General features: G+C 40.8%; 1 protein-coding gene across 3 annotated transcripts in view; it reads left to right on the top strand.

Annotated features, from left to right (window-relative positions):
• The first annotated feature begins 3,511 nt into the window (after positions 1-3,511).
• The window catches only part of cpt1ab (carnitine palmitoyltransferase 1Ab (liver)), a 71,227-nt gene continuing 48,918 nt past the window's right edge, over positions 3,512-25,820 (top strand). For 2 of the 3 annotated variants that reach the window (XM_036933595.1, XM_036933608.1), the window contains exon 1: positions 4,142-4,285. The gene's annotated coding sequence lies outside the window, so the exon portion shown is untranslated. Of the gene's footprint in view, positions 3,622-4,141; positions 4,286-25,820 lie in introns of those variants that run through there. The other variant, XM_036933601.1, reaches the window with a different exon arrangement.

The raw sequence follows: 25,820 nt of genomic DNA on the forward strand, positions 1-25,820 counted from the left end.
GCTTGTGCAACAGTTTCTGGTATTGTTACGTCCTCTACCGGGCGATTGGGTGCATGGTCACTTCTAAAACATTAAATCCTCTAATATTTTGTCAAGACCAGCATCCACCACTAGAGGAAGATGAGTGACAAGCCCAACCTTGTACAAACGAAAGAGAAAGAGGCATTACAATACAAGCGCTTTGACACACACAGCTGGGAAAAATATTACCCTACCAAATAATCATACTAAGTTAAACCAAGTAGCAGATAGAACCAGAGTCTCCTCTTCTCTGTAACTGATGGTGGTGAAGGTAACCCTTTGTCCCCCAGACAGGAACCGTTACTCCCGACCATGTGACCTGTCTAGGACATTCTACTGTTTTCTCAGGGGACCTAAAATCATTCAGCTTTATTTCTGGGCTAGTAATAAAAGTGAAAGTGAGAATCAGTGTGTATAAAATACAACAATTTCTAGTTATGGGTGAGACTAGATAGAGACTAGATATAAACTGGTATATGTTATTATAGCAACGTGTCGCATCTTGCATTGTCAGCCAAATTAACTTGAACGAATGACGCCAATTCATCATCTGTGATTGCAGTCATAAACCTAAAAGCTTTAACAAGAGCAAGGTATTGTTTTTCATTTGAAAACAGCATAACATTTACTAAAAGCAGAATATTTCAGTCATAGTTGGATGTTGAGTTAAGGTCGCTACATTACCCCCTTCCTTCGGTAGAACGTGTCCCCAAACTGGTCTATACCACGTCCTCACACCTCTCAGATGGCCTCACAGACACCATCCCACTTCTGACACCAATGAAGTGAATTCAGGGGGTAGCCTGACCGAGACTCAAACCCAGGTCCAGCAGTTGTCAAGCCAACACCTTAGCCGTTATGCCAAGGTCACTGGGTGTTGAGTTAAGGTTGCTACACAATTATCAATCCAGCCTCAACTGCACCATCACTCGATACCTTTCTATCCCACTTCACTTACTCTACTACGTACACACTTCATTACCTCACCCCCATTTTTTTGTTGACAATGACTCCACAGATGCTGGACAGTTGAAAACACATCTCTACTGTAGTCTTCATGGGAAAAGGGCCACATCATTTATAACTGTAACTAGGTCACTCAGGAACATTCAAAGTTGTCTTGGTAACCAACTCCAGTGTATATTTGGCCTTGTGTTTTAGGTTATTGTCCTGCTGAGAGGTGAATTTGTCTCCCAGTGTCTGTTGGAAAGCAGACTGAACCAGGCTTTCCTCTAGGATTTTGCCTGTGCTTAGCTCTATTCCATTTATTTTTATACCACTGAGCCTCATGGTGAAATCCCTGATCAGTTTCTTTCCTCTCCGGCAACCGGGTTAGGAAGGGTGCCTGTATCTTTGTAGTAACTGGGTGTATTGATACAACATCCAAAGTGCAATTAACACTCGGAGCGCCAGAATTCCATGGCTACTAGAATGGCCATGACGGTCAGTCTGACTGTTTATATTTCAATCGTAAATATTCCATAATATATAATAAAATAGTAAATTAATGCATTTGTTATGTTAAAATATGTGATAAGAAACCTTAGGACACAAAATGTAAATTGTAATCAGTCAGACATTTTATTGATTGATTCAGATGCGCATAGACTGTAAATAATAAAATAAGACAATTTTATATTTTCTGACCGTAAGAATTTTTTAACATTTTTATTCCGATTATTTTGTTTTGTTGTTTTAATGGTTTAAAAAAACAAAAATGAAACATGGAACAAAACCGTTTCATGTCATTGTAACAACTCAAATGTCAAATGAAATACAAAGACAACAACCCACCAGGCCTACAGGTGTTGGCGGTCTGGGCGCTGTGGGGGTGGCACAGGCGCAGATGGCAATGGTTGTGGATTCGGCACTGTTGAAATGATAATAGCCAAAATAGTTTATTTAATTTAATGAAATACAATGTGAAGCAGGGCTAATCTTCCGTTCATACACAACAATAGCAATATTGCAAAACATCATAATTGGCTTGCATACACGATACGTGCCCAAAGACATTATTTTGCAAGGGAGCATCTCTGTATCACTGTCAGAGTCAGGGTCATCGGAAGAGCTCTCGCACACCCATGAGACATCCCTCCCTGCATCAGATGCAATGCCTCCACCAGATATTCAAATCAAATCAAAATGTATTTGTCACATGCGCCAAATACAACAGGTATATACAATTTCACCTTACAGTGAAATGCTTACTTACAAGCCCTTAATCAAAAATGCAGTTTAAGAAAAATACACACAAAAAAATAAAAAATAAAAATAACAAATAATTAGGAGCAGTAGTAAAATATCAACAGCGAGGCTAAATACAGGGGGTACCGGTACAGAGTCAATGTGCGGGGCACCGGTTAGTCGAGGTAATTGAGGTAATATGTACATGTAGGTAGAGTTATTAAAGTGACTATACATAGATGATAACAACAGAGACTAGCAGCAGTGTAAAATAGGGGGGGTGAGTCAATGCAAATAGTCTGTGTAGCCATTTGATTAGATGTTCAGTAGTCTTATGGCTTAGGGGGTAGAAGCTGTTTAGAAGCCTCTTGGACCTAGACTTGGCGCTCCGGTACCGCTTGCCATGCGAAGCGGAGAGAACAGTCTATGACTAGAGTGGCTGGAGTCTTTGACAATTTTTAGGACCTTCCTCTGACACCGCATGGTATAGAGGTCCTGGATGGCCGGAAGCTTGGTCCCAGTGATGTACTAGGCCGTATGCACTACCCTCTGTTTGCCATACCAGGCAGTGATGCAACTTGATGGTGTAGCTGTAGAACCTTTTGAGGATCTGTGGACTCATGCCAAATATTTTCAGTCTCCTGAGGGGGAATAGGTTTTGTGGTGTCTTCTTCAAGACTCTCTTGGAGCAACCTGGTGACCTAGAGGCCGGATTGGGATTATACGTGACAATCATGGAAAAGAAAAGACCTGTCTATTTGTGAAGAAAATTTACTCATAGGCCTAGAAACATGTTTTTTAAATTATATGAGCAAAAAATATTCAATTTTATTTGGAATGGCAAGCCAAATTAAACAGGCCTATTAATATAATGAATATTAATTCGGAGGGCAGAAATTTTCAATATTAAAGCATTAGACATCTCACTAACGGCTTTAGTCATACAAAAGTACATTTAAATCTGAGCTGGTTCTTTAGCAGATTAGTAAAAATGTCTCACCCCATGGTCAATAATGGCCTTTTTCCCTTTATTCAGATTACAAGCTCTCACTTTCAGTTATTTCGTTATCCAAAATATCTTCTTTTTTTTTTAAACAAGCCATAGAAAGTTGGTTGAAATTTCAGTTTAATCCACCAGAAAAGACAGAACAAATATTACAACAAATATTATGGTTAAACTCAAATATACTAATTGATAAAAAATATTTTAAAAAGTACTATCTTTGTAAATACTTTAATAAATAGGACCGGTGGAGTTATGTCACACATGCAGCTAACAAAAATATATGGAAATGTCTGCTCTGCCCAAAATGGCAACCAACTAATTGCAGCATTACCGCAAAAATAGAAGAGGAAGTGGAAGGGGGAGAAGTAAGGAACTTGTCTGTCGGCCCTGTATTAAAGAAAATTGTGGTGAGTAAAATAGTATACTAGTTTCATGTAAGGACCAGAAAATCCCAGCTGTGCCAAATAGATAGCCAAATAGTTGGGAAGAGATTTTCGATGCACCGATTCCATGGCACATGTTTATGAACTGAACTGACCGCTACGCCACTCGGGAGCCCTTGATGACAGCTTTGATGCCTAGCAATCAACAAATGTACATTGTTTAAAGCACACTTATGCCTCAGTCACAAATGACAGCTCCAATAAGCACTTCATGGTGAACGACGTGAACGAAAGGCTTGTAGAATCATGACTCTTTCGAGTTTTCAGTTAATCGTTCGCTGATAAGGGGTCCTGCGTGCTCTGGACATTACTGACTCAAATGAACGAAATGAGTCGAAACATTCGTTGACTCTTGACTGAACGAGTCGAAAAGATCCGAGTCAGTAAAAAGAGCCGAACTTCCCATCAATTGTGTCCGTTTGGCCTCTCCAAAGAAGAAGAAAAAGAAGAGCTAATGTGACGTTTCAAACTGGGCGGTCTCTGCAGGTCCTCACTTTCCATTCATACGGCGCCTTGCAACTGTCAACGCCGAGGGAGGTCTAACCAAGCCTCACAACCTTGGACACGTTCAAAGAAAGTCCTCTTTTACATTTTGCGTTGCTAATATACACGTTTGGAGAAAGGGCTGGTGAGTAAAATCATTCTTTGTTTGGGTCTGTTTTGTTTTGTTCGATTATAGCAGTTTTCGAAGTGTGGCTGCAGTCAAACAATAAAGTCAAAATTGGCTATATCGTTAAATTTTTTTATTTTTGGTCTTAATGTAAGGTTGGGGTTAGGCATAACTTTAGCAGTGTGGTTAAGAGAAACTGTAGAAATAGGCGGGGTTTAGTCATTATTATGACTTTGTGGCTGTGGTAACTAGTGACGACCCCGGTACGGGGGAATCTCTGACGTTACATTTTGTATTCAGTCTTCAGCGTAGTGAAATGGTCATACAAAAATATTTTACTACTATGATGCGTTTGTAAAGAAGACAATCGCCTATAGACCTAAATTCGCAATGAGCCATAGGTGTTTATGAAACTGAAGTGTTTATAAACCAAGTTTAAGTTAAATACTTAGATCTAGTATTTTGACCTTTGTTTGCACTTACTCCTGTGTCATAACTACCATATATGACACTTGAATAAAAACCATGTTGTTTGTGGATGTGTTCACGCAGGGCTCATCTGCGAAAGAGACCATGGTCTCATTATGACTCCTTAGAAATGTTAAACAAATAAATATATATTTGTTTGACTATCTCTCCAATGTAAGGAATATGTGTTGAAAAGACACTATTTGGATATAAATACAGTAGGCCTTACCATTCATGTAATGGCATTTTGACAGCAAGAGGACACAATCTTGTTTCACAACAAAACCAGCAGGTTTCCTATCAATGAATCGCTGAACTGTTGTTGGGATCATTACACTGCTATTGGGCAGGAGTCCAAATAAGAGGTCATTCATTCTCTAACAGTCTCATTGGCAAATACTTTATTATTCCCCAAGTTTGTTTACTTTTTTATCTGCAAGGCTATTGTCTAAACGTTGCTACAATGTCAAAGGGGACACCTGCCCTCTGTACACATGTAACCTCCAAATAGAGCAGAGGAAGGTCAGAGAGAGTACAGTACAGGTGTGTGTCCTTTGAGGGCCTTATGCAAGGCATTGATCAATCATTAGGCACTGCATTAGATTATCTAGCTTTATACCTTCTTACATTGACTAAAGTGAATTTAGGTTGACTCAGAAACACTGAATTATAGCCTATTCCAATCATAGGGAAATGCTGACCCCATTTTACACCAAGTGGCCTGTAATTCAACCCCAGAGAAACATATCCAATAATATTTCCCATGTAAGGTATTTTAAGATACAAATGTGTATTATGTGCGTGAATGAGTAAAAGAAGAAACCTATAGCTCATGATGAGAACATATTTTTCTTTCGTTTTAGTTTAAACAAACAAGATTGCGATTATATTTGAATGGATCCCGTTTTTATGCAGTTATTCAGTCACATAATACTATTTACTTTATTATCGTGGCTTATTACACGTTCACCCAAGTATAATAATAAACAACGTAGCCTACTATCGCAGAGTATGATGGCTATAATGTTGCGAGTTATTCGTTGCGAGTTTGCCTAGAATTCGAGCGCTACAGCTCTACGACCTTTCCCCCAGTTTCCAGTAGCACAGTCATGTGATCACGGGAACCCATCTGGGGGAAGGGAAAGTGGCTGGTGAAACACAAGCTGAATGGAAACACAACTGCGTCGTTGCAGGCTGCCTTAGGTACCCAGAAATATGTCCTTCATAAGCTGACTACACCGTCAATGCGCGCATGATGATTTTGTCCATCCACACCAGAGACGATCATGACACGCAGGTTAAAATATCGAAACCAACTGTGAACCAACGATACTAATTTGGGGGCATACCGAAACACACATTTAACATTAATGGCCATTAAGATAGCTTGCTTTTTCTAGCCACTTTGTCCTGGGAGATGAACTGAGCTGACACGGTAAAAAATCAGTCGTTCTGCCCATGAACAAGGCAGTTAACCCACTGTTCCCCGGTCGGCCGTCATTGTAAATAAGAATTTGTTCGTAACGGACTTGCCTAGTTAAATAAAGCTTGAATAAAAAATAATAATAATGAAAAATAAAAAATGAACACAGTACCAGTCAACATTTGGACACACCTACTCATTCCAGGGTTTTAATTGATTTGTATTATTTGCTACATTGTAGAATAATAATGAAGACATCTAAACTATGAAATAACACATGTAGTAAACCAAAAAAGTGTTAAACAAATAAAAATATATTTGAGATTTGAGATTCTTCAAGGTAGCCAACCTTTGTCTTGATTGACAGCTTTGTACACTCTTGGCATTTTCTCAACCAGCTTTGTGAGATAGTCACCTGGAATGCATTTCAATTAACAGGTGTGCCTTGTTAAAAGTTAATTTGTGGAATTTATTTCCTTCTTAATGTGTTTGAGCCAATCAGTTGTGTTGTGACAAGGAAGGGGTGGTATACAGAAGATAGCCCGATTTGTTGAAAGGCCAAGTCCACATAATGGCAAGAACAGCTCAAATATGCATGCCAGTCCATTATTACTTTACGGCATGAAGGTTAGTCAATCCGTAAAATGTCAAGAACTTTGAATACTTCTTCAAGTGCAGTCGAAAAAACCATCAAGCACTATGATGAAACTGGCTCTCATGAGGATCGCCACAGGAAAGGAAGACACAGAGTAGGTGAGTGGATGATCTCCGCATGTGTATTTCCCACTGTGAGGCATGGAGGAGGAGGTTTGATGGTGTGGGGGTGCTTTGCTGGTGACACTGTCTGTAATTTATTTAGAATTCAAGGCATACCACAGCATCCTGCAGCAATACGCCCATCCCATCTGGTTTGAGCTTAGTGGGACTATCATTTGTTTTTCAACAGGACAATGACCCAACACACCTCCAGGCTATTTGAGCAAGAATGAGAGATGGATTGATGGAGTGCTACATCAGATGGCCTGGCCTCCACAATCACCTGACCTCAACCCAATTGAGATGGTTTGGGATGAGTTGGACCGCAGAGTGAAGGAAAAGCAGCCAACGTGCTCAGCAAATGTGGGAACTCCTTCAAGACTTTTGGAAAAGCATTCCAGGCGAAGCTGGTTGAGAAAATGCCAAGAGAGCTGTCATCAAGGCAAAGGGTGGCTACTTTGATGAATCTAAAATCTAAAATATATTTTGATTTGTTTAACACTTTCTTGATTATTATATGATTCCATATGTGTTATTTCAGAGTTTTGATGTCTTCACTATTAATTTACAATGTAGAAAATTGTAAAAATAAAGAAAAGCCTTGGATGAGTACTTTTTTTTAGCTGGAGCTTTGTATAATTTTTACACAGAGTCTTACAAAATCGTGTACCTCTACGCCGGCGATTAATCCACAGATAAAAATAAAAACCTACTTAGGTTTTTAGTTAGTTAATTCTTAATAATTGAATCTTTCTTAATTGATATTTTAAGCCTCCAGTGGGTTTGTATCTTCCTGACGAACAATAAGGAGGGGACTTGAAGCGCACGAGCTGCTCAAATAAAACCAACCAAGTTCTATTTTAACGCCTGGCTACGCAGACGCTCGTTCAAGCGCGTCAGCGTATGGGTGAAATGATTGAATAACATGTATGTGTACATTTATTTTGCAACCTGGCCGGGGAGGTTTGCATGTCATGCCCATACGCATCGTGATATATTTCATTACACTGTATGAAAAGAGGAGTGCCTGTCTCTTATTTTTGGAGATTGGAAAATATGACATTTTAATTAGACATGATAAGTAAATTGTTTCAAGTGATAATAGAACATGTTTTTTTAAGTTACCTTTTCCTCAACTTGTTTCTCTAACTTTAAAGTAGGTTAAGCTAGCTTGCACTGCAGAGCAGCTATATCTATCTAGCTAAAAAAAAGATACCAATGTAGCTAACAACCTCCACCTAAAAATTATTATTAAAAACATTTAATTACCATCACAATAAACTTAACGGGAGGCAACAGTCATATAATATAATTGGCTTAGCAGCCAATGTGTATTATTTAACATTACTATTAAAATAGTACTCACTTATATGAATGGGTAATGGTTTACAAGTTGCTAGCTATTCCATAAAGCCATCACCGAAAGCCACATATTTTCATCTTCTGTGGTTTGGCAACTTCCTGTTCTTCGATGGACTCTGGCTGGACAGAAGATGACGCAAAGTTTGAACAATTTCAAAGTATGCAGTATACGTCTAGCAATGGAGCCTTTAACAGCAAGGAGGCATTGCTATTACAATTATGGGTAATGTGAACAAGGCTTCAGGCGATTTCAACCAGAGAGGAAGAGGCGACGTGAAAGGTTTTACTCCACCCAAATTTGTCCACGAAAATAAACCCAGGCAGTGAGGAATTTTTGTATGGAGGTCAATGAGAGTGTCAAATTTGGTAAACAGAAAATAGCTAATTTGCCATGTGAGGCTTATTTGATTTAATAGAAGTTTCATAATGGATGGGTTGTTACGAATGCACTGATATAAGTGGACATGTGGCATTTAGGCCATTTTGAAAAAAACAACTTCATATCGGAGTTGTCATAAATATAGATAGAGGACTCATTATGGCTTTAAAGCCGCATTCGACAGAATTCACAACACAGACTGACAAGATCAAATAGACAGACGACATTCAATATGGTAGACCAATCTTCTCTCGGCATGTCCAGCCCACTCATTATCTCAGACAATCATGGCTAGTTGAAAGGTTGCTAACTTTTTCTGTGGCTTAACCAACAAAGCTCGTAATTTAATAATTGTATTTGTATTTACAGATAACATACAAGTTTGTTATTAAGGCACATGAAAGTTCACATGTTCGAGACAAAATGTCTGCATTTTGATTAAAACGATGTCCACGCTTCAATGGGGCAGGAGGATGTGTGTTGTTGTGATTCTGGATGGCCAGATAGCTAGCAACAATGACTAGAAACTGCCATGTGGGGAATTGTAAGTGGCTCGTTTTATCTTATCGTGTTATCTGGGATCCCGAGTGGCCAACGGTCTAAGGCACTGCATCTCAGTGCGAGAGGTGTCACTATAATGCCTGGTACGAATCCAGGCTGTATCACATCTGGCTGGGATTGGGAGTCCCATAGGGCGGCCACAATTGGCCCAGCGTCGTCCGGATTTGGCCAGAGTAGGCCATCATTGTAAATAAGAATTTGTTCTTAACTGACTTGCCTAGTTAAATAAAAGGTTACATTTAAAAATGTTGATCTTGATAACATGTCTTGTTTTGAGTTGTTTTGACTGATGAGACATCTATATTAACATGGCTAAAATCCTCTAGCTAGATGTATTTGAGAGACAACAAGTGCTCATTGTGCAACTTTATTTACGTGAACATTCTAAGCCAAACCCGTCTATTTTGCCCCATACTGTAGTTGTGCACAGATTCGTTTTGTTGCTAAACAACCATTAAAGCAATCCAGTATTGAAGCAAAGATTGTCTATTATATTGACAAGATAGTCAAGTGACCGCTCTAACAATGGAAATACATGTCCTCAAAGATGGAAGGCAGGCAGGAGGAGACAAGATCAGGTGGGACCATTCTAGCTAATGAGAGGGCAGTTACTTGTGTGAACAACAGGCCTTCGTGATCGAAAGAGGACTCCTCTTTGTATCTGTGCCATTATTGCGTCTGTGACAGCATGGGCAAGGCCATTGAGTATATCTCAATTTTAAAGTAGTCCATTTGCTTCTTCATTGGCTGATTGCTCTCAACTCATAGGAATCCCCATCCAGCTGACGACTTTAAAATGGTGGAAGCCTTCAATGGCAATGTCCATGCTATAACGGGTTAACCTTTTGGGGATAGGGGGCAGCATTTTCACTTTTGGATGAATAGCGTGCCCAGAGTGAACTGCCTCCTACTCTGTCCCAGATGGTAATATATGCATGTTATTATTAGTATTGGATAGAAAACACTCTGAAGTTTCTAAAACTGTTTGAATGATGTCTGTTAGTATAACAGAACTCATATGGCAGGCGAAAACCTGAGAAAGAATCCAACCAGGAAGTGGGGTTTGTAGTGTTTCAAAGCTTGGCCTACCGAATACACAGTGTCTATGGAGTCAAGTTGCACTTCCTACGGCTTCCACTAGATGTCAACCGTCTTTAGAAACTTGTTTCAGGCTTCTGCTATAAAGGAGGGGGGAATGGGAGCTGAATGAGTCATGGGTCTAGCAGAGTGTCTCAGGCTCGTGACGCGCGTTCCCGACAGTTAGCTCTCGTTCCAGTGCTTTTCTTCAGACAATGAAATTGTCTGGTTGGAACCTTATTGATGATTTATGTTAACATCCTAAAGATTGATTCCATACATCGTTTGACTTGTTTCTACGACCTGTAATGGAACTTTTAGAGTTTTTGTCTGGACGAAGTGCTCGCGCCTCATGAAGATGGATTACTGTGCTGAACACGCTAACAACAAGTGGCTAAATGATGGACTTTATGGAACAAATCAGTAATTTATTGTCGAACTGTGATTCCCGAGAGTGCCTTCTGATGAAGAGCATCAAAGGTAAGTGAATATTTATAGTGTTATTTCTAACTTCTGTTGACTCCAACATGGCGGATATTTCTTTGTCTGGATTGGGCTCTGAGCGCCGTTCTCAGATTACGTTTTTTCCGTAAAGTTTTTTTGAAATCTGACACAGCGGTTGCATTAACCTCTTGGTGTTAGGGGGCAGTATTTTCATTTTTGGAAAAAAAAACGTTCCCGTTTTAAACGGGATATTTTGTCAGGAAAATATGCTAGAATATGCATATAATTGACAGCTTTGGATAGAAAACACTCTAACATTTCCAAAACTGTAAAGATATTGTCTGTGAGTATAACAGAACTGATGTTGCAGGCGAAAGCCTGAAAAAAATCCAATCCGGAAGTGCCCCAGGTTTTGAAAGCGCTGTGTTCCAATGACTCCCTATTCAGTTGTGAATGTACCATCTTTCTACGTATTCCCCAAGGTGTCTACAGCATTGTGACGTAGTTTTACGTATTTCTGTTGAAGAATAGCCGTAGGCAGCCACATTGCGTAAGTGGTCACATGGTGGCTCCGAGAGAGATTCTCGCGTAAAATACAGAGGTAGCCATTACTCCAATCGGTCAGAGTGAAAAACGAATTGGCCCAACTGATATATTATCGAATAGATATTAGAAAAACACCTTGAGGATGGATTCGAAACAACGTTTGCCATGTTTCTGTCGATATTATGGAGCTAATTTGGAATATTTTTCGGCGTTGTGGTAACAGCAATTTCCGGGCGATTTCTCAGCCAAATGTGAAGAACAAACGGAGCTATTTCGCCTACAAAAATAATCTTTTGGGAAAAAATGAACTTTGGCTGTTTACCTGGGAGTCTCGTGAGTGAAAACATCCGAAGTTCTTTAAAGGTAAACTATTTAATTTGATTGCTTTTCTGATTTCCGTGACAAGTTTGCCTGCTAGCAAGGCATAATGCTATGCTAGGCTATGATAAACTTACACAAATGCTTGTCTAGCGTTGGCTGTAAAGCATATTTTGAAAATCTGAGATGACAGGGTGATTAACAAAAGGCTAGGCTGTGTTCCAATATATTTCACTTGTGATTTTCATGAATAGGAATATTTTCTAGGAAGATTTATGTCCTTTGCGTTATGCTAATTAGTGTCAGATGACGATAACGGTCCCGTTCACGGGCTGGGCGTCACTACGGGTTAAGGAGAAGTCTATCTTTAATTCTGTGAATAACACTTGTATTTTTATCAATGCTTATTATGAATATTTCTGCAAAATCACCAGATATTTTGGAATCAAAATATTACTGCACTAACGCACCAATGTAAACTGAGATTTTTGGATATAAATATGCAAATTATCGAACAAAACATACATGTATTGTGTAACATGATGTCCTATGAGTGTCATCTGATGAAGATCATCAAATGTTAGTGATTCATTTTATCTCTATTTCTGCTTTTTGTGACTCCTATCTTTGGCTGGAAAAATGGCTGTGTTTTTTTTTACTTGGCTATGACCTAACTATATGTTGTGCTTTCGCTGTAAAGCATTTTTGAAATCAGACACGATAGGTAGATTAACAAGATGTTTATCTTTCATTTGCAGTATTGGACTTTGTGAATGTTACAAAAAAAAGGCGCTGCCTTTTCAGTGGAATGTTGTCGAGGGGTTCCGCTAGCAGAACGCCTGCCCTAGAAAGGTTTTAAAAAATGTATTGTGTAGTGTAGCTGCATAAGTGTTGCTCTCCATTTTCTGGAGGATCAAGTTTTGAAATGAGTGGAATTAGAGTATGATAGCTAAAGAGATGGAGAAAACGGCTGTCTCCGGATTACATCTTCAAACTAAGTGCAACCATGGTATGGCATTCCTGACCGGGAGACGCGTCCATAATGCATGTTGATGTATACAGGTAAGGTAGTCTAGCATTAGCTAGCTTCCTTTTCAGATATTACACCTTTCTAATTTTGACATAAAGTGGTTTCATTTCAAGCTAAAGTGTACTGTTAGCTAGCTAGCTAACGTTAGCTGGCTGGCTCCCTAGCTGACATTATTATTTGTTTCCCAGAGCCGTTTGCTTTTCTAGTTAGAGCCTAATGTTAGCTAGCTAACATTGGACCTGGTTGGTTAGCTCCCAGCACTCTTGTTGTTTAACTAGCTAATGTTAGCTGGCTGGCACGTTAGCTAACGTTACGTGATGTGTGTGATCTTAAATGTTGTTTACCTAGCTAGGTTCCTTGTTTAGTTATATGTCTTAAGCTAAAGTGTACTGTTAGCTAGCTAGCTAACGTTAGCTGGCTGGCTCCCTAGCAGACGTTATTATTCGTTACCCAGAGCTGTTAGAGCCTAATGTTAGGAAGTGTTGCACTTAGGCAGTGTTGGCACTTTGTTCATTGTTGTTTAACTATCTAACGTTAGCAGGCTGGCTCGTTAGCTAACATTACGTGACGTGTGTACAACACCAGTTGAATATGGCCGGTGTCAGTAAACGTCTGCAAAAGGTCATAATGAAATTGTTGCCAGCAGAGCTGGTTAGGTGTGTTTTCATGTTATCCAGAGGTAAAGAAATTATCGCCCAGAGCATCAAGTGTGCGCTCTGAGCAAAATGAGGTGGGTGGGGCTAAAGCTTAAGAGGATGTGAACGATGCTGAATGGTTGTAGACAAAGAAAAGCTCTTCACCAGATACCAAAACATTCAAAGGCGATTTTCTGAAAAGTGAGTTTACAAGTTGATCAACTTTCAAAGCAGAATTACTTTCCCATTGTTCCTCAAATGCAGTGTACGATATACTATTTTGTAGCTCTGAGTCTCTACTTTTACCCAATGTAAAAAAAATATATTAAAAAATCACATTTTGCTATATAAGACCGAATCCAGGTGGTGAGTCACATAGTGGCAGTTAATTTGAAAAATTAATGGAATCATTACTCCTGGCTAGCCAGCTAACACACATACAGTGCAGATAAATTCTTAAAATGTCTTATTCTACACTTTTATCACAGCACTGGCAAACCATGGTTGACCAACTCCCTGACCAAAATGGCTGACCTATAGAGGTCAGTGGGGTGGGCCATGTTCTAACAAACAATAGTATCATATTCAGTCACATGCAATGCCACTTTGTAAAGATATGGGAAATTATTTTTCTCTGAATCCCAGACACACTAACATGCCTACACGGCAATGTTATGTGTAACGTCATACCAGTACAAATGGATGTCTGTAGCATGCTTGCTCCACATCAATTGAAGTTCTCTCTGTGACCTCTGTTCAATTATTAGCTAGTTGTATTGTAAGATGTGGCATACACTTCTCAAATCAATTCAGATAGTTTAGGCTAATAGTAGCAGTCTGCATCTTATTTCAACCCTTTGTTGTTAGCTTTTCCCAACTGCATGTCTTTCAAGAGAGCTTGTGAGTGTCAGGTTTCAGGAACGAGACAAGTTGTTATAGTAATGTGGGACTGTAATTGAAGGACTTTTATTTTGATAGTGGATGCTGTGGCTCTGACTATAAAGAGCAGGGGTTTCTGGGATAGCTTCAGTTTAGAGTTTGGTGTCGTAGCATGTGCCAGCGCTCTGATCATGTGATTTATCCTTATTTTATTTGTCCCCTGAAGATGTGTGGTTGCTCTTATTGAACCTTCGAGTCTATATCTGAAGTCGCAGTGTCCATGGATTGTCATTCTTTACCCCGGCCTTACAGTAGCTGAACGGTCTGTCTCATGCGCTATGAGACATGAATATCAAGTACTGTAAATAGAAAATAAAACAGAGATTCCAATGTGTATGGTTATAGCCTAGGCCTGTAGGCCTAGGGTTTCCCCAAATGCATTTAGCAATGGCGAGCTGCTGCTTTGGTCCAGGGTAGGCCATTGGTCCAGGGTAGGCCATCATTGTAAAGATGAATTTGTTCTTAACTGACTTGCCTAGTTAAATAAAGGTTAAATAAAACATGTATTTGTCTCACTCCCTCCTACAAAAACAAACAGCTAACTATACCCATCGAAACAGATTAATAATTATTTGAAACCTGTTTGACTAAATTGCATATAGTGTCATCTTTTCAATCTTTTACTTTCAACATCCTAAATAAATAAACAATAGTTTATGATGCATTGAATCTGTAAACTGTTGTGCCACATACAGTACTTAGACTTCTTACCATCTATAAAAAGTAATCTGACTATGGGTCTTGAAGTGTGTGTAACCTATATAGTCTTTATGGTTATAATCTGACCCATCTATGATCATATTCATGAATATCTTTTATGCACTCTATCCTGTCTGATTATCCATCAGTCTGACATAGAGTGCATTCGAAAAGTATTTAGACCCCTTGACTTTTTCCATATTTTGTTACGTTACAGCCATATTGTAAAATAGATGACATTGTTTCCCCCCTCATCTATCTACACACAATACCCCATAATGAAAAAGCAAAAACAGGTTTTTAGAAAAATTTGCTAATTTATAAACAAACAACAAGTGAAATCACATTTACCTAAGATCCTATCAAGCTCTGTCAGGTTGGATGGAGAGCGTTGCTGCACAGCTATTTTCAGGTCTCTCCAGAGATGTTCGATGAGGTTCAAGTCCGGGCTTTGACTGGGCCACTCAAGGACATTCAGAGACTTGTTCCGAAGCCACTCCTGCATTGTCTTGGCTGTGTGCTTAGGGTCATTGTCCTGTTAGAAGGTGAACCTTTGCCCCAGTCTGAGGTCCTGAGCGCTCTGGAGTGGACAGGTTTTCATCATGGATCTCCCAGTCCCTGCCGCTGAAAAACATCCCCACAGCATGATGCTGCCACCAACATGCTTCACCATAGGGATGGTGCCATGTTTCCTCCAGACGTGGCACATGGCTTTCAGGCCAAATAGTTCAATCAATCTTGGTTTCATCAGACCAGAGAATCTAGTTTCTCATGGTCTGAGTCCTTCAGGTGCCTTTTGGCAAACTCCAAGCGGGCTGTCATGTGCCTTTTTTCCGAAGAGTGGCATCCGTCTGGCCTCTCTACCATAAAGACCTGATTGGTGGATTGCTGCAGAGATATTTGTCCTTCTGGATGGTTCTCCCATCTCCACAGAGGAACTCTAGAGCTCTGTCAGAATGACCATCAGGTTCTTGGTCACCTCCCTGACCAAGGCCCTTCTCCCCCGATTGCTCAGTTTGCTGGGGCGGCCAATTCTAGGAAGAGTCTTGGTGGTTCCAAACCTCTTCCATTTAAGAATGATACTGTGTTTTTGGGAACCTTCAATACTGCAGAAATGTTTTGGTACCATTCCCCAGATCTGTGCCTAAACACAATCCTGTCTCAGAGCTCTGCGGACAAGTCCTTCGACCTCATGGCTTGGTTTTTGCTCTGACATGCACTGTCAACTTTGGGACCTTATATAGACAGGTGTGTGCCTTTCTAAATCATGTCTAATCAATTGAATTAACCACAGGTGGACTCCAATCAAGTTGTAGAAACATCTCAAGGATAATAAATGGAAACAGGATGCATGTGAACTCAATTTTGAGTCTCAAAGCAAATGGTCTGAATGCTTATGTAAATAAAGTATTTATGTTTTTATTTGTAATAAATTAGGCAAAAATGTATAAAAATCAGTTTTTGCTTTGTCATTATGGGGTATTGTGTGTAGATTGAAGATTGATGAGGATTTTTTTATATACGTTTTAGAATAAGGCTGTAACGTTACAAAATGTGGAAAAGTCAAGGGGTCTGAATACTTTATGAATGCACTGTACATATGCACTGTACATATATATGCACACCATGAACTGTGTGTGTGTGTGTGTGTGTGTGTGTGTGTGTGTGTGTGTGTGTGTGTGTGTGTGTGTGTGTGTGTGTGTGTGTGTGTGTGTGTGTGTGTGTGTGTGTGTGTGTGTGTGTGTGTGTGTGTGTGTGTAATGGGAGGCCTGCAACTGTGTCACACAATTCATTATGGAAACTCCCAAGAGGTGATTATTAGGTAGACCGTATGTGTGTGGTTGAGAAAAAGAGAGTAATGAAGACAGAGACTGAGCGGGAGAGAGAGATGATGTTCCGGACCAATTGTATCCTATTTGTTGCCCTGCTCCTCTCTCTCTCTCTCTCTCTCTCTCTCTCTCTCTCTCTCTCTCTCTCTCTCTCTCTCTCTCTCTCTCTCTCTTTCTCTCTTAGTCTGTTCCTCTAGGTCAGTGAAAGCGAGGGAGCTGATGTGGAGAGTCAGGGCTCAGCAGCAGAAGGCAGGGGGGAAGAGGAGTTAGAGATGATAGGAGTGATAGAGATGTTGAGCGAGGAGGAAGAGAAGGGAGAAGTGGAGGGAGAGGAGAGTGGATGGAGAGAGGAAGAGGAATAGGGAGAGCACAATCGGGAGGGGAGCCTACATATCCATGGAGTGTGTCTGCCCCAAGTCCCACTGTTTTTTCATTGGATTTTTTCTCTGAATCTTTCTCGATCTAATACTTGTTGCATTTACTAAATCTTATAGGGATTTTTTTTTTTTTTTTTTTTTTTTTTTTGTCTCTGAACAGTTGTTGTGTTTTGTATGTTTTCGCTTTATCTCTCTATCTGATACTTCACCGAAGTATCAGGAGTTTTGTCAAAATAAGCTACTCCTACTACCTCTATTTTGTGCACCAGGTGGGAGCCCCCACCACCGAGATGTCCAAGGTTGATACAGTTATTTCTCTGCTGACTGGGCGGGCGTTGGAATGGGCTACGGCCGTCTGGCAGAGGAGGAGCTGGATTCGTATCAGGAGTTCATGGCTCTGTTCAGAAGTATCTTCGATCATCCATCGGAGGGCAGAGGGGGGGGGGGGGGGGGGGGGAGCGCCTACTCCAATTACGGCAGGAGGACCAGACTGCTGCTGAGTACGCACTCACCTTCCGGACAGTAGCAGCATCCAGCAGATGGAATGAGCCGGCGCTTTGTACCCTCTTCCAAAGAGGTCTGCGTGAGGAGGTTCAGACGGAACTGGTCTGTTGAGACGACAACCTCTCCTTGGACACACTCATCGCGATGGCCATCCATCTGGATAACCTACTTCGGGAGCGTCCCTCTGTGAAAACTTTGGATCAGAGCCTGAACCCATGGAGGTAGGGGTCACACGTCTCCCTGAGGCGGAATGACGCAGATGGAGACAGCTGGGGCTCTGTCTCTATTGTGGTCAAGGAGGGCACTAGCTCCAGCAGTGTCCGGTACATCCCAACTCAGGATTCGACAAGCGCATAGGAAGGTCACGTGATCTTCCACATGCAGGGGCAGGCGTGAGTATCCCCTCTTCATCACTTTCTGCCAAACCCTTTTTGGTGTCGATCACACTAGTTGACTGTCCCTCATGTACTGTTTCTACAGCATTAGTGGATTCCGGTTCCGCTGGGAACTTTATTGACCAGACCCTTGCCTCCTCTCTTAACATCACCTCATACTGGCTCTCCTCTCCTTTCCCGGTTCAAGCCCTCGACAATCGGGCATTAGGTTCCGGGACCATCATACACATCACCAGACCACTCACCCTCACCATGGAGTCCATCCATCAGGAGAACATTCCCTTCATCACCAGTGCACCCGCTCACAAGATAATTTTCGGCCTCCCTTAGCTTCAACGCCATAACTCCACCATCTCATGGTCAAGGATGAAAATCACGGGCTAGGCACCCGAATGCTGGAGGACCTGCTTTCCCATTGCCTGTGGTTCCACGTCGGAGTCCTGTGGTTGCCCTTCAGCCCAACATCCTGGAGGTATACCAGGACCCGCGGGAGGTATTTTCTGAAACCTGCGCCACCTCTCTCACTCCTCATGGCCTCTGGGACTGTGCCATCGACCTGCCCCAGTGCAGACGCATCTACCCTCTGTCGGTGGCTGGAACAAAAGCCATGGAGGAGTACATCCATGAGGCGCTCCAACAAGGTTTCATCTGCATGTCCACTTCTCCTGCGTCTGCAGCCTTCTGCTTCGTGGCCAGGAAGGATGGAGGGTTACGCCCGTGTATTGTTTATGCCCATGTATTGACTACAGAGGACAATGAGATCACCACCAAGTACCGTTACCCTCTGCCGGCAGCTATCGAACAGCTCTGCGGGGCCCGGTTCTTTACCAAATTGGACATGCGGAGTGCATACAATCTCATCTGCATCCGGGAGGGGGATGAATGGAAGACAGCTTTTAGCACAATGTCTGGTCACTAGGAGTACTGGGTGATGCCATTTGGCTTAGCCAATGCTCCGTCAGTGTTCCAGGCATTCCTCAACGAGGTGTTCTGGGACTATACTGTATTGCTGATCAATTAGATTTTCTTGAAAAACAAGGACATTTCTAAGTGACTCCAAACTGTATGTATGTGCCCATCTCAGTGAACTAGTCCATTGTGGAGGGCGCATCAATTTATGCTTGATCCAAACATGTGTTTGGAGGCTCCATATGGAGGGGTGACGCAATTGCAGAGGCCAAATTGAACTACATGCCATAAGCCTCCCAATTTTTGTAACAATGCAGAGGGCTCTGTATATCTCCGCATTGACATGATTGGTTGACGGTAGGTGGGGGCGGTACATCCTGTAGAACACAAACTCACTTCCTTGACAACAACTCTGCACTGCTCCGTGAAGCGCAAGAAGTGTGAATGCCCTGACTTCTGCAGAGGCCATATCACCGTAAATGCTGCATGGCCAATGCAGATGTCGGATTGACCATGTGCCCAGATGCACAATGCACTTCTCTCTCCAGAATGCCTCTCCTGCCAATTTGTGCACATTCATTGTTTCATAACTTACTTGTGTGATTTGTTTGCGTTTGATTGTTAGTGTATATCAATTCCCCATCACATATATCACCTGTAGTACTTTTACCATGAATTCCTATAATTTCTCATCTACAATGTTTGTTACTTTGGTTATGGTAATTTATGTTAATTAATTCATTATTATTATTCCAGTCTTCCTGTTGTCATTGTCAGAGTGGACACGTTGTTTGCAGAGTGCACAACCTATGCTACACTTGTGAGAAACAAGGTTTGGTTTATTTCATTCCATTTACGAGTTTTGTCAATTTAGTCATTGTCTTTTGTTTGGAGCGCTTCCTGCCAATGTTGAGTAAGGACGAGCACGCATAGAAGTAGGCCTGTGTAAATGTAGGCACATAAATGTGCCCATTTGGGGATCTGATAGTATTTCTGATTGGCTTAACTCACCACAGCAAGAAGTCTGCTTTTCCAGATCTCTCCCTTTCGATAACCATTCAGCATGAAAGCGAAAAATGTCATGCTCTGATCCAGTGGAAACGTCATAAAATAGGCCTGCCTTATTACTTCTTATCAGTGCTGGACTTGGACTGAAATAGGTTCTGGTACTAATTTTGGGTGCTGTTAATGTTTTATATGTAGGTGCAGGAGCTTCACAATACTTTTGAGATAATATTCTATAAAAGGAACAGGAGCTCAAGAAGTAGAACATTTGAGGTGCCGGTTCTCAGCTCCAGTGAGCTCCTGCCCAAGTCAAGCACTGCTTCTTATCCCTTGCACAAATTACCGACAGCTGTGTCTGTCCCAAGCTCACTTGCTCAGGAAACTCTGAGGGTCCAGAATATTTAGTACAATTTTGCAAGCTTCGGGCCAGACCCAAGTTGATACAATGTTTGAAGTTTGTTGCAGACCGGCCATCTGTAGCCAACGGGATTTATAGAATATTTATTTTTATCAGGCCATTTTCTACCTGATGGCTGCAATGCTTTCATTTGTTGCCTTTATGTATGCTATTTTTCCATAGTTGGCAATGGCTGTATAATTACTTTTTAGGTTTCTATCATTCTCATTTAGATTTGGATCAAATTTTGATTAACCACATGACAATGATTTTGAGATATGAAGACCGTTATTATAAATGAAATGAAACTGTTACACAAAAACGTGCATATGAAAACCATAACTGGGATGCAGATCACTAGAAATGGGAAGATAAATTGGCATTCCACATGAGAAAGGTTGCAGACTCCCCATGTAGCATATTACCGGGAACTTCAAGAGAGTACTGGAAGAATCTGCTAAAGACAGCAGGAGCAGGAGAAGAATAGTTGGGTCAGGTAAAAAATAAACAATTCTCGGATGCTTCTTGAGGCATTTGTATTGTTAAAACATATATATATACATATATATATATATATATATATATATATATATATATATATATATATATACACACAGTGGGGAAAACAAGTATTTGATACACTGCCGATTTTGCAGGTTTCCCTACTTACAAAGCATGTAGAGTTCTGTAATTTTTATCATAGGTACACTTCAACTGTGAGAGACGGAATCTAAAACAAAAATCCAGAAAAACACATTGTATGATTTTTAAGTAATTAATTTGCATTTTATTGCATGACATAAGTATTTGATACATCAGAAAAGCAGAACTTAATATTTGGTGCAGAAACCTTTGTTTGCAATTACAGAGATCATACGTTTCCTGTAGTTCTTGACCAGGTTTGCACACACTGCAGCAGGGATTTTGGCCCACTCCTCCATACAGACCTCCAGATCCTTCAGGTTTCAGGGCTGTCGCTGGGCAATACGGACTTTCAGCTCCCTCCAAAGATTTTCTATTGGGTTCAGGTCTGGAGACTGGCTAGGCCACTCCAGGACCTTGAGATGCTTCTTTACGGAGCCACTGCTTAGCTGCCCTGGCCGTGTGTTTTGGGTTGTTGTCATGCTGGAAGACCCAGTCACGACACACCTTCAATGCTCTTATTGAGGGAAGGAGGTTGTAGGCCATGATCTCGGCCATGGTCCCATCCATCCTCCCCTCAATACGGTGCAGTCGTCCTGTCCCCTTTGCAGAAAAGCATCCCCAAAGAATGATGTTTCCACCTCCATGCTTCACGGTTGGGATGGTGTTCTTGGGGTTGTACTCATCCTTCTTCTTCCTCCAAACACGCCGAGTGGAGTTTAGACCAAAAAGCTCTATTTTTGTCTCATCAGACCTCATGACCTTCTCCCATTTCTCCTCTGGATCATCCAGATGGTCATTGGCAAACTTCAGACGGGCCTGGACATGCGCTGGCTTGAGCAGGGGGACCTTGCCTGCGCTGCAGGATTTTAATCCTTGACGGCATAGTGTGTTACTAATGGTTTTCTCTGAGACTGTGGTCCCAGCTCTCTTCAGGTCATTGACCAGGTCCTGCCGTGTAGTTCTGGGCTGATCCCATGATCCTCATGGTCATTGATGCCCCACGAGGTGAGATCTTGCATGGAGCTCCAGACCGAGGGTGATTGACCGTCATCTTGAACTTCTTCCATTTTCTAATAATTGTGCCAACTGTTGTTGCCTTCTCACCAAGCTGCTTGCCTATTGTCCTGTAGCCCATCCCAGCCTTGTGCAGGTCTACAATTTTATCCCTGATGTCCTTACACAGCTCTCTGGTCTTGGCCATTGTGGAGAGGTTGGAGTCTGTTTGATTGAGGTATCTTTTATACAGATAACGAGTTCAAACAGGTGCAGTTAATACAGGTAATGAGTGGAGAACATGAGGGATTCATAGAAAGAGGTCTGTGAGAGCTGGAAATCTTACTGGTTGGTAGGTGATCAAATACTTATGTCATGCAATAAAATGCAAATTAATTACTTAAAAATCATACAATGTGTTTTTCTGGATTTTTGTTTTAGATTCCATCTCTCACAGTTAAAGTGTACCTATGATAAAAAAAAATTACAGACCTCTACATGCTTTGTAAGTAGGAAAACCTGCAAAATCTGCGGTGTATCATATACTTGTTCTCCCCACTGTATATATGTCTATATATGGAAAATATGCATTTAAAAAAATTAACCAATCGATGGGTCGAACGAACAGACGACTTCCGGTCGATGGGGCAGACACAGAATATGCAAAGAATTAATATGTTAGCTACATGAGAAAACAGTTAATGTAACAGTTAATGTAGCCAAAGATTATAGGGTCCCCTAAAACACTTATTAACACTTTGGTTCCTACCCTGTCACAATAACTCTTCCTGATATTTTCATGATATTTTCAACACTGTATTCAGAGTGCCCACTATTATATTCCTTTAGAGTATAGAATTAAAATAATAATTGTATTTCCATGATTCCAACAGTTCACCTAAGTGTTTTGCTATAAATTGCAAGTCACATCGCAATTGCAACATTTTAGTTAAAAATAAGGCTTAGATTGTTTGCCCATATCGTGCAGCCCTACATGGCAGTGTGGAAATGACCTCAAATGATTGCAGGAAATGCAGACATTTATGAAAAAGCAGGAAATTATTTGGGGTTGAATTGAACAGCATAAAGCAATCAGAATGGAGAAAGACCCATTGAAATCACTTAGAATGTATTTGTTACCACCATAGGGTCACGCACTACTCATAAAAAAAAAATACTGTGATATGATATTTTGGCCATATTGCCCAGCCCTATATTGCAGGTAAGTAGCTTTAAAACTGTAAAATGCACTCTCTACCCCATGGGAAAATGCTTAGAATTGCAGGAAATTCGCTTTAAAACAGTAAAATGTTGTCTGTGCGGCCAAGAGGAGGGTCTCTAAAATGTTTGGTCGAAGACCGCTTCAATGGCCATGCCCGCTACCAGCCACCCTCCCACCTTGCTTAAAGTTGCTGATCGCTGATCTGACATGTCTTGACCGGTCTAAGCTTTGAAGTTTTATCCTTGCTTTCACATATCCAATCATGTTAAATCAGTGCATACTCCAAGGGCAGGAGGACATAACGAAGCATTTTGACCATTTTCAAACTTATACTATCGCCTAGAGATGTTGTTCCAGCACCACTCCTCACCTAGTCATGTTGTTAAAAAAAGGTATTAGGGTCTACCTTCAATTGGTTTTGTTGAGTGTTTTAGGGGTGACAATCCAGGCAGCCATGGATGCTGGATGAGGTTTGCCTATCTGTCTTAGAAAATAGACTACAGTGGCAAGAAAAAGTATTTGAATCCTTTGGAATTACCTGGACTTCTGCATAAATTGGTCACAAAAATAGACGAACACAGTCTGCTTAAACTAATAACACAAATAATTATATGTTTTCATGTCTTATTGAACACAACGTGTAAACATTCACAGTGCAAGGTGGGAAAAAGTATGTGAACCCTTGCATTTAATGACTAGTTGACCCTCTGGCAGCAATAACCTCAACCAAATGTTTTCTGTAGTTGCGAATCAGACCTGCACAATGGTCATGAGGAATTTTGGACCATTCCTCTTTACAAAACTGTTTCAGTTCATCAATATTCTTGGGACGTCTGGTGTGAACCACTCTCTTGAGGTCATGCCACAGCATCTCAATCGGGATAAGGTCAGGACTCTGACTGGGCCACTCCAGATGGTCTATTTTCTTCTGTTGAAGCCATTCTGTTGTTGATTTACTTCTGTGTTTTGGGTCGTTGTCCTGTTGCATCACCCAACTTCTGTTGAGATTCAATTGGCGGACAAATAGCCTGTATTGATAAACTTGGGAATTAATTTTCCCGTCGATAATAGCAAACTGTCCAGGCCCTTACCATACTTTACAGTTGGAATGAGGTTTTGATGTTGGTGTGCTGTGCCTTTTTCTTTCTCCACATAGTGTTGTGTGTTCCTCCAAACAACTAAACTTTAGTTTCATCTGTCCACGGAATATTTTGCCAGTAGTGCTGTGTAACATCCAGATGGTCTTTTGCGAACTTCAGATGTGCAGCAGTTTTTTTGGACAGCAGTGGCTACTTCCATGGTGTCCTCCCATGAACACCATTCTTGTTTAGAGTTTTACGTGTCCTAGACTCATCAACAGAAATGTTAGCATATTCCAGAGATTTCTGTAAGTCTTTAGCTGACACTAGGATTCTTCTTAACCTCGTTGAGCATTCTGCGCTGTGCTCTTGCAGGACGGCCATTCCTAGGGAGTATAGCAACAGAGCTGAACTTTCTCCATTTATAGACAATTTGTCTTACAGTGGACTGATGAACATCAAGGCTTTTAGAGATAGTTTTGTAACCCTTTCCAACTTTATGCATGTCAACAATTCTTAATCTTGTGTCTTCTGGGGTCTGTTTTGTTCAAGGCATGGTTCACATCAGGCAATGCTTCTTGTAAATAGCAAACTCAAATTTTGTGAGTTTTTTTATAGGGCAGGGCAGCTTAAAACAACATCTCCAATCTCGTCTCATTGATTGTACTCCAGGTTAGCTGGCCCCAGACTCTAATGAGCCACGGCGTTCGCATACTTTTTCCAACCTACACTGTGAATGTTTAAATTATGTATTCAATACAGACAAGAAAAATACAATAATTTGTGTGTTATTAGTTTAAGCAGACTGTGTTTGTCTGTTGTTGTGACTTAGATGAAGATCTGATCTAATTTTATGACCAATTTATGCAGAAATCCAGGTAATTCCAAAGGGTTCACATAATTTTTCTTGCCACTGTATATACGACAAACCCAGAGATCTGTGATAGTAGATAATATTGTAAAACATACTCCACCAATACGTTTTTGGATAAAATTTTCATGGCCATGTTAACTGAAATATAATGCATAGCATAGTACCTCTGTAGAACCTTAGACCTTACCTGGGTAATGATCTATGCGATTTACAGGTAATAATGAAATGCCTTGGGCTTTGAGTGAACCTGTAAGGAAATGTGATGGTAAAACTTTACATTGTAAAACTACTTAATCATTTACCAACCAGACTGCAAATGAACTGGCATACCTAGCTTTATTAGGCCTGCTTCTCCTCGTTCTCCTCGTACCAATGAGTAGCTAGTAGTAGGTTTAAACTGCTTCAGGTTAAGGCTTAACTATTCTATAAAATGAGATGGAGTTCTATCTAGTGAAATGAGATGTGCCTTCACATACAGTGCATTTGGAAAGTATTCAGACCCATTGACTTTTTCCACATTGTTTTATGTTACAGCCTCTTTCTAAATTGATTAAATAGATTTTTTTTATCATCAATCGACACACAATACCCCCTAATAACAAAAAAACTGTACCATCTACAATCTACATAAATATTCAGATCCTTTACTCAGCACTTTGTTGAAGCACCTTTGGCAGCAGTTATAGC

This window comes from Oncorhynchus mykiss, chromosome 2, assembly GCF_013265735.2.
Source record: "Oncorhynchus mykiss isolate Arlee chromosome 2, USDA_OmykA_1.1, whole genome shotgun sequence".
Classification (NCBI taxonomy): domain Eukaryota; kingdom Metazoa; phylum Chordata; class Actinopteri; order Salmoniformes; family Salmonidae; genus Oncorhynchus; species Oncorhynchus mykiss.